The following is a 10,421-nucleotide window of genomic DNA, read 5'->3' on the forward strand; positions in this document are numbered from 1 at the left end:
ATGTCAGAACAATTAATTTTAGGACATTTTTATCACTCCAGAAGTAACCATGTTCTCTTTAGCTATCACCTCCCAAATTCTTCAAGTCCTAGATAACCACTATCTTCTCTTGTATCTATGGATTTGCCTTTTCTGGACATTTCATATGGATCATACAATATTTGGTCTTTTATGAATGGCTTCTTTCATTTAATATAATGTTTTCAATGTTTATCCATGTTGTAGCATGTGTCAGTACTTTATTTTTATTGCCAAATAATATTCCATTATGTGGCTATACTACATATTATTTATCCATATTCATCAGTTGATGGGTATTTGGGTTCTTTCTACATTTTGGCTGTAATGATTTTATGCTGCTACAATCATTCATACACAACTTTTTTTTTGTAGACATGTGTTTTCATTTCTCTTGGGTATACACCTAGGAATGGAATCACTGGGTTATTGGGTAAGTATATGTTTAACCTTTTGAGGAACTTCAGGTTGTTTTCCAAAGTGTACAAGTTTACATTACAGTAATTACGGGGTTCTAATTTCTTCATGCTCCCTCCAATGCTTATCTCTTTTTTAAAATATGTAATGCTTCAGAATTTGCATATCATCCTTGCCCAGAGGCCATGTTAATCTGTTTTGTTCTAATTTTAATATATGTGCTGTAGAAGTGAGCACCTATCTTTTTTATTTTAACCATCTTAATTGTATAAAGTTGTGTCTCATTGTGATTTTGATTTGCCATTTTGTGTATCTTTTTTGGAGAACAGTCTATTCAGATCCTTTGTGATTTTTTAGTTAGGTTATTTGTCTTTTTATTATTGAGTTATAAGAGTCCTTTATATATTCTAGATGCAAATCCCTTATTAGATAGATGATTAGTAAATATTTTGTCCCATTCAGTGGGCAGTGGGCTGTCTATTTATTTTCATAATGATGTCCTTTGCAACACAAAAGTTTTAATTTTGATAAAGTCCAATTAGTCTATTTTTTTCTTTTTTTGCTTGTACTTTTGTTGTCATATTTTAAAAACCATTGCCAATCTCAGGTAACAGGGAATGCCTATGTTTTCTCCTAAGAATGTTGTATTTCTAGCTTTTCATTTAGGTCTATGACCCACTTTTATTTAATTTTTTTGTACCATATGTGGTATGGGTCCAACTTTATTCTTTTGCATACAGCTATTCAGTTGCCCCAGTATCATTTATTGAAAACACCATTCTCTCCCCATTTAATTATTTTGACACCTTTGTCAAAAGTCAATTGACTGCAAATGTAAGGGTTTATTTCTGGATTCTTGATTCTAGTCCATTGACCTATGTATCTATTCTTATGCCAGCACCACACTGTTTTAATTATTGTAGCTTTATGGTAAGTTTTGATATTGGAAAACGTAAGTCCTCCAAGTTCGTTCTTCTTTTCCAAGATTGTTTTGGCTATTCTGGCTTTCTTGAATCTCCATATAAGTGTTATGATCACCTTATCAATTTCTGCAAAGAAACTAGGTACGAGATTATAAGAATTGTGTGGAAAGTGTAGATCAACTTGGGAAGCACTGCCATTTTAGCAACATTAAGTCTACACTTCTGAACATGGGATATCTTTTTATTTATGTCTTCATTAATTATTTTCAACAATGTTTTATAGATTGCAGAGTATAAGTTTTACACTCTTTTATGTAATTTATCCGAAATATTTTATTCTTTTTTATGCTATTGCCAATAAAATTGTTTACATAATTTCATTTTAAGATTATTCATTTCTAGATTTCTGGTCAAGATGACAGAGTAGGTAAATGCTGTGCTTGCTGCCTCTCATGACCATATCAAAATTACAACTAAACTACAAAACAAGCATCATTGAGAATAATCTGAAGTCTAGTTTAAATGAAATCCTACAATTAAGGACATACAGAAGAAGCCACCTAGAAACTGGTAGGAGGGGCAGAAATGCAGAACAGGTTGGTCCCACATCCGCATGTGACCATTAAAAATAAGGAGGAATATCTCAGTTGTGGAGGTTCCCCCTGGAGGAGTGAGGGGATCCAGCCCCACCCCAGGCTCCTCAGCCCAGGGTTCTAGTGCTGGAGAGAGAAGTACCCATAACTTCTGGTTGTGAAAACCAGTGGCAATTGTAGCTGAGTGAGATGGAGGGTGGCTGGAGTCCCAGGTGCTCCTCTAAAAAGGACCACACATGGATTTACTCACTCTGAGTGACAGACTCACTCACTCTGAGCTCCAGAGCTGGGGCAGCAACTCAAAAGGTGCCAGGGACACACATGGCGGAACTGGGCATCTGGCTGCAGGATGAGGGCTGGAGGGGCAGCTTTCTCCCAGGAGAGAAGTGCTGGCAGAATCCATGGTTTTTCTGTTGAGCCCTCCCAGCTCCCACCATACAGATGTAGGTGGCCCCATATCTGAGTCTCCCTCAACCTAATTAACACTGTTAATTCACCCTTATTCTCTGAGACCCCTCCCCACCCAACATTTGGGCATGTCCAAGCCACTTCCAGTGGCTTTTCCATACAAATGGCCTATCTTGGCTGCTGCTACAGACTTTACTAAAATCTCTTAAAGGTTCACAAACCCCAAACAAGCAGCATCTCACTTCAGCATGACCTGTATCTCTTGCTGAGCAGCCTCAAGCCCAACACTAGCAGCAGCCAGCTGTTGTTTACAGCTTGGCCTCTCGAGGCATCTCCAAGCCCAGTAGGTATGGCAGCCACATGTAGATTGCTTTGTGACTCATGCCAGGTGGCCCCATGCAGGGCACTGGCTGAGGCTGAACTTGGCCTGCAGAGGGGCTCCTCCCAGGAGGCCCCGGGACTGTCACACCAGGTGGCCAGCTTTGGACTGAGCTGGAGCACCACCCAGCTGCCTCTGAGGATGACACAACCGAAGGACAGACTGGGCAGGCACCAGAGCCCTGCTAAAATGAATCTTGCTCTGTTGTGTCAACCCCAGTATAATAGCTCCTCTGCTATAGTAATGGCCAGGCCTCACAACTAATGAGCCCAAGGGTCAATCCCTCCCATCGGGGGGGACAACAGCAAACCAAGGCTCAACTACATTAGGAGGGTACACAACACCCGCACAAGAGAGACATCTAGAGCACTTGGCTCAGCTGACCAGGTAGACTGCACCACTGGGCCCGAGAGGACACTTACTACATAAGGCCACTCTACTAAGTCAGGGACTGATAACAGCCCTACCTAATATGTAGAAACAAAGACAGGGAGACAGCCGACATGGGGAGATAAAGAAACATGTCCCAAACGAAAGAACAGAACAAAGTTCCAGGAAAGAATTAAACAAAATGGAGAGTAGTAATCTACCAGACTCAGAGTTCAAAACACTTGTTATAAGGATACTCAATGGTCTCAGGGAGAACTTCAACAAAGAGCTAGGAAACATAAAAATGGAGATAGAAGACATAGAAAATAACCAGTCAGAAATAAAGAATACAATAATTGAAATGAAGGATACATTAGAGGGAATCAATAGTAGATTAGATGAAGTAGAGGATTGAATCAATGATTTGGAAAATAAGGTAGCATGAAATATCCAACCAGAACAGCAAAAAGAAAAAAGAACCCCCCAAAATGAGGACAGTTTAACAGGCCTCTAGGACAACATAAAGCATACCAACATTCACATCACAGGGGTATCAGAAGGAGAAGAGAAAGCAAGATATTAGAAATCTATTTGAAGAAATAAGGACAGAAAACTTACCTAACCTGGCAAACAAAATGGATATTCAAGTCCAGGAAGCGCAGAGAGTCCCAAACAAGGTGAACCCAAACAGGCCCTAACCAAGATACATCATAATTAAAATCCCAAAAGTTAAAGACAAACAAAGAATCTTAAAAGCATCAAGAGAAAAGCAGTTAGTTATCTACAAGGGAGCTCCCACAAGACTGTCAGTTGATTTCTCATAGAAATGTTGCAGGTCAGAAGGGATTGGCATGAAATATTAAAAGTGATAAAAATTAAGGACTTACAATCAAGATTACTCTACCCAGCAAAGCTATCATTTAAACTTTAAGGAGAAATAAAGAGCTTTCTGGACAAGAAAAAGCTAAAGGAGTTAATCACCACCAAACCAGTATTACAAGGAATGTTAGAGGGACAAGGAGAAGGAGAAGGAGAAGGAGAAGGAGAAGGAGAAGGAGAAGGAGAAGGAGAAGGAGAAGAAGAAGGGATCAAAAATATGAATAATAAAACGGCAGTAACTATATTTCTATCAACAATTACTCTAAATGTAAGTGGGTTAAATGCTCTAATCAAAAGATAGGGTGGCTGAATGGATAAAAAAAATAAAAAACAAGACCCTTATATATGACTCAATTCAGATCGTAAGACGCACACAGACTGAAAGTATATGGATGGGGAAAAGATATTTCATGAAAATGGAAACAAACAAAAAATCCGGCGTAGTAATACTTACACCAGATAAAATAGATTTTAAAACATAGGCTATAAGAAGAGACAAAGAAGGACCTAGTAATCCACTTCTGGATATTTATCCAAAAAGATCCAAAACTCTACTTAAATGAGACATATGCATCCATGTATTCACTGCAGCATTGTTTACAATGGTGTAGAGGTGGAGGAAGCCTGTGTGTCCATCAAAGGAAGAATGGATAAAGAGGAAGTGGTACATATATACAATGGAATATTCCTTGACCAGGGAAGGGAAGGGGTTCTTGCCAACTTCGGCAGCATGGATGGACCTCGAGGGTATTGTGCTGACAGAGAAAGACAAATGTAATGTGATTTTGCTTATACATGAAATCTAAATAACAAAATAAACAAGCAAGCAAAACAGAAAGAAACTCATAGATACAGAGGACATTTTGATGGTTGCCAGATGGGAGGGAGATTGGGTGTGGATGAAAAAGGGGATGGGATTAAGAAGTACAAATTGGTAGTTTCAAAATAGTTATGGGGATGTAAAGTACAGCATAGGGAATATAGTCAATAATATTGTAATAACTATGTATAGTGCCAGGTCGTACTAGCCTAGTCAGGGGATCACTTGTTAAATTATATAAATGTGTAACCACTACACTGTATATCTGATATTAATATAAAATAGTATTGAACATGAACTGTAATTGAAAAATTTTAAAAGGGAGGAAAAATGGTGAAGGGGATTAAGAGGTTCAAATTTCCAGGTATAAAACAAGTAAGTCACGGATATGTAATGTACAGCATGGGGAATAAAGTCAATAATATTGTGATAGTGTTGTTTGGTGTCATGGATCTATCATGGTGATCACTTCTTTAAGTATATAAATTTTGAATAAGTATGGTGTACACCTGAAACTAATTTTATTGTATGTTAACTATATTTTAACCAAAATCTTCTAAGAATAAAATGTTATTCATTTCTAGTGTATAGAAATACAACTGATTTTTGTATATGGATCTTGTATCCTACAATCTTGTACAACTTACTGATTTTAATAGTATTTTAGTGGATTCCTTAGGATATTCTAAATACAAGATCATGCCGTCTGCAAATAGAGATAGTTTTACTTCTTCCTTTCCAATCTTGATACTTTTTATTTCACTTGGTTAAATGCACTGGCTAAAATCCCCAGTACAATGTTGACTAGAAGTGATGAGTACAGATGTCTTTGTCTTGTTCCTGATTTTAGGGGGAAAACATTCAGTCTTTCATCAGTAAGTGTAATATTAGCTTGGGCTTATCCTTGATGCCTTTTATTGGGTTGAGAAAGTTCCCTTCTATTCATAATTTTTAAAGTGCCTTTAACATAAGGCACTGTGTCAAATGATTTTAGATTGTGTCAAATCGTTTTGCTGCATCTATTCAGATGATCAGGTGGGATTTTGTCCTTTATTCTATTAATATGACATATTACATTAATTGATTTTTGGATGTAAAAACTAATCTTCTATTAATACCATTTGGTCAAGGTATAAAATCATATGTACATATATAATCAAGGTGTATTTTCATATGCTGTTGGATTTAGTTTGTTTTGTTGAGGACTTGTATGTATATTTATAAGAGATACTGGTCCGTAGTTTTCCTTTCTTCAGTTATCTTTTTCTGGACTTGATATTAACATAAAAATAGTCTCATGGAATGAGTTAGGAATCGTTCCCTCCTCTTCTATTTTTTGGAAGAGTTCATGAAGAACTAGTATTAATTCTTTAAAAGTTTGGTTGAGTCCATCAGTGAAACTATCCCAGCCTGGATATTTTTGTATATAGTGTTTTGATTCGTAATGAAATTTCTTTTCTTGTTATGGGTCTATTCAGATTTTATATTTCTTACTGAGTCAGTTTTGGTAGTTTATGCCTTTGTAAGAATTGGTCCATTTAATCTAAGTTATCTAATTTATTGGCATGTAAATGCTCATATTATTTCCTTTTAGTCATATTTTATTTCTGTAAGGTTGGTAGTCATGTTCCCCCTTTCATTCCTGATTTTAATGTTGAATCCTCCCTTATTCCTTGGTTGGTCTAGCCTAAGTTTTGCCAATTTTGTTCATTTTTCAAAGAACCAATTTTTTATTTCATTGATTTTTCTCTATTGTTTTTCTATTCTCTATTTCATTAATTTCTACTGTAGTCTTTATTACAGGACCAAAATGAGAAGGGAAGCATAAGCCGAATTTTTTGTAATCTAGTCTTATGAATGAAAATAAGCAAAGCCTCAAACTCATACTATAGGAAACTGACTATTGCTTCAAACCATCCCTAGACCCTCAAGTCCAAGTGCCCACAACAGAAGTCGGTTTACGTGTATGGGAATCTGGAATTCAAAGTCTGAGAGGAAGATAAAAATATGTCACCCTCATCAAAATCACCACATAATGAAGTCAAGTTATTTTCTGCACAGGTAGCCCCCACTTTTTCTCTCTCCTTAATGTAAGTTTGTAAATACTTTACTAATCAGATAAGGTGCATCCTATTTAACCAAAGGACTAAAATAATTGTTCCCAAACTTTTCCCCACCAATGTGACTTTTAAAAATTTATTTCATCTGCCCTGCCCTCATGTCAGTGGAGACTTTAAAAGATTTTGTCTCCCTAATAACCTGCATATGTATTAAGCAATAAATAATGTGATCTGCCCAGATTATCATTACTTTTTGGTCAATGTTAGTACAAATTGCAAATAATTTAGTAGCAGCAAAGTTTATGATAGTATTATGAAATCGCAGAAATTGCTATACAACAACAAAAACAACAGGTTTGCAGGGCTATTTATAAACACGATTAAGAAAGAATCTAGTCCCTTAGAACTCTTGGTTGCTTAATCTCGGCTGTCACTGTGGCAGGGATTCAACACGTTCAAGTCAAACACTATAACCACTCAACTTGTGCTCTTAGAATTGCATCTGGCTCAGCATTCTTGACCTCAGAATTCCTACGATGTCATCAATGGCCAAATTAAACCAGAATTATAGTAACTTGGCTTTTGTAATATGGTAAACTCACACTGTTTAGAAGCTTTGGTCATTTCCATGGTTCCCAAATTGTGTGACGAGGCACCTCCCGAGTACTGTACAACATTCACAAGAGCACTGTGACATAGCAACATCACTCAGATACCATAAAAACTATTATTTTCAAGTTGTATGGATGTAAATATTGAATAAACAGAAGTGTTAGGAATTTCTTTGGGCCTAGGAATACTATGAAAAAAATTACCAAATCAATGTGACTTGAGAAATTTTTCCACCTCTGGATTATCTATTTTAGTTTCCCCCACAGCCTTATAAGAATAACTGCATAGGTTTCACTAAGTTTTTTAAAATATTAAAAAGAGTTCCAAGAAACTTTCTGGCTTCATGAGCCATAAGTTGATAACTGGTAGACCAAGGTGCCTCTACAATCAAAAGTATGTATCATTGACATGTGCATTCTTCATGGTGAAACTAGTATGGCAATACAGTACCTCTTACTGTTGATCACATTTCCCAAAGAAACTTTTTTAGAGGTAGATAATGAGCAAAGATGGTAATTAATTTGTGTTCCATTTAGGGAGACACTTCATTCATTCAACAAAAATGGATTAAGCATATACTGTGTCCCAGACATCGTTTAACCAAATAAAGAGGCCCTAGCCTTAATATTCTGGTACCTAAGTGTTTAATGTAATGTTAGATAACTGTAAGTGCCAAGGGAAAACATAAAAGCGGGGATATATAGTGTCAGGGGAATAGGGTATGCTACTTTTAAAAAGATGGTTAGAGAGGGCCTCCAATAAGTTGTTATTTAAGTAGAAACTGAACGAAGATGGAAAGAGCCCCTTGTGTAATTGGAGAAACAGGATCACCTTTGTTATTCCAGATTTGAGTTTGCATCTTGCAAGTATGAGTCTTTCAAATTGGACTCTCAGATACTGGTTAACTTATAATATTAACTTTGCAAACCTATAAAGCCAAGAGCCAAATTCAAGCATGCCTCTTGACCAAGAGGCAGAAACCCCATTAGGCCTAGCAGAGAGTGTTTTATTTTATTTTTTTTAAAAAAACAACATCTTTACTATAGTAAGTTGCAGAATTGGATCTGAAGGACAGAATCAGATCTTCTATTTTGTTAAGGTACTTTGGGAAACACTTGCAATATCTGTTACAAATTTGTCATTTTTCTCTGAGTGGTGAGGTTAAAGGTGAATTATACTTTCTTCTTCGCATATATTTGTATTATTTATATTTTATTGAACATTTTCTAGTAATCGAGAAAAACATCAAATCCATTTTCATACTCATTTTAATAAACAGGTTATAAAACAATACTATATATGTACCCAAACCCTGCTTTTATATAAAAATGTAAAATTACTGTGTTTCTATATTTATAAATGTTTTTGTGGGAATTTTTTTTGGGGGGTATCAGTTCAGTGTCTATGTAGATGCAGCTATATGGAAAAAGAAAAAAATTAGAAAAGCAGAAATTAAAATGTTAATAATGATTATATCTGAGTAGCTGAATTTGGGGTGGTTTGCAAATATTTTCTGTGTCGTATTTTAAACTTTTGTTATCGAAGCATAACATACATAAAGAAAAGGTGCAAAACATAAATTCATCGGTCAATTAATTATCACATATAACTACCCCTGCAATCACCAACCAAGTAAAGAAAGAACTGGCAGCTCCCCAAAAACCCACATGCCCCTTCCTTCCATTCTGCATACCTTGACTTTTAGCACTAAAGTTTAGTGCTAAATTTTGTGTTTAGCACTAAACACAATTTGCGTAAATTTAAAGTTTAGTGACTGATTTTGATATTGTGATAAATGGAAACACATAATATACACAGTTTGGGGTTTAGCTTCTTTCGCAATGCCTGTTTTTGTCAATTAGACACAGGTATTTTTTTTTTTGGTGGGGGGGTGAAGCATGCAGAATTATCCCAATTCTTAGCCACAGTACCAGCACAAATTACTTCCAAATAACTTAATTTTTTTGTCAAGCACATTCACATAGATATCCATTTTAGCCTCACAGAACTCAACGAAGCAAGTATTCCTTTAATCATCCTCATTTTTTGAAGTGAGAAAACACAGGCACAGAGAGACTAGGCAAGTTGCCCATAGTCTTGCAACAAATTGAGCATAGAGATAGAATAAGATTCCAGGCTCCCACCTCTGAGTCTAGACCTCTTACCCTCAGCGAGAGAAAAATATGCACAGCTGCTCTCCTCTCACATAGGAAGAACACAGCCTGACTTCTATGGCATAGCATGATGCCTAACACATTCCTCTTTGGATTTAGCAAACATGATTTGCCTATATGTCTAAGAGGGAAAACACCTTCTGGAATTTCCATTGACCTGTATTGAACAAAAAAGAAGTTTGGCTAACCTTGTTCTCTGGGTATGTGTGTTCCCAGTCTCTTCCTGCCCAAAGAGTGCAGTGCACAGGACATATCATAATCTCTGCCCTTGCTAACTTTCTGTCCTTTCTTCCTCCCTCCTTCCCTCCCTCCCTACTTTCCTGCCTTCCTGCCTTCTTTCCATCCTTCCACCAAATACTTATCGAAAGTCTACGATGCACCATCCACTATTCTTGGTACTACTCACTATCTGGCAGTTAATAAAACAGACATGGCTCCTGCTTGCTTGAAACTTACAGAATAGCAAACTATAGTCATTTATAAACAAACAAAAAAAAATCCCAAGTTTGATAAGTATTACACTCTTGTGCAGTGAACCTGGCCCAAATTAAGAGGTAAATGTTCGATCAATGAATCAATGTTTGAATGAGTAAACAAATGAAGAGATGAATTGACTGACCTTTAAGATTTTATAACTTTGAGATTACTATAGCAGAATAATTAAATTTTTTTGTCTAACTCCCATTTTCTATTGCTATATTGCTGTGAGTGAAAAATGTTGAGGAAAAGTTAGGCTAAATCTGTCAGTCAAAAAACTTCGTAAGAAAAT

At 36.3% G+C, this 10,421-nt stretch overlaps 1 pseudogene; it reads right to left on the reverse strand.

The window, feature by feature from the left end:
- Nucleotides 1–571: 571 nt before the first annotated feature.
- On the reverse strand, nt 572–672 carry LOC117012586 (uncharacterized; annotated as a pseudogene).
- Nucleotides 673–10,421: the final 9,749 nt, after the last annotated feature.

Source organism: Rhinolophus ferrumequinum, chromosome 20, assembly GCF_004115265.2.
Source record: "Rhinolophus ferrumequinum isolate MPI-CBG mRhiFer1 chromosome 20, mRhiFer1_v1.p, whole genome shotgun sequence".
NCBI classification, from domain to species: domain Eukaryota; kingdom Metazoa; phylum Chordata; class Mammalia; order Chiroptera; family Rhinolophidae; genus Rhinolophus; species Rhinolophus ferrumequinum.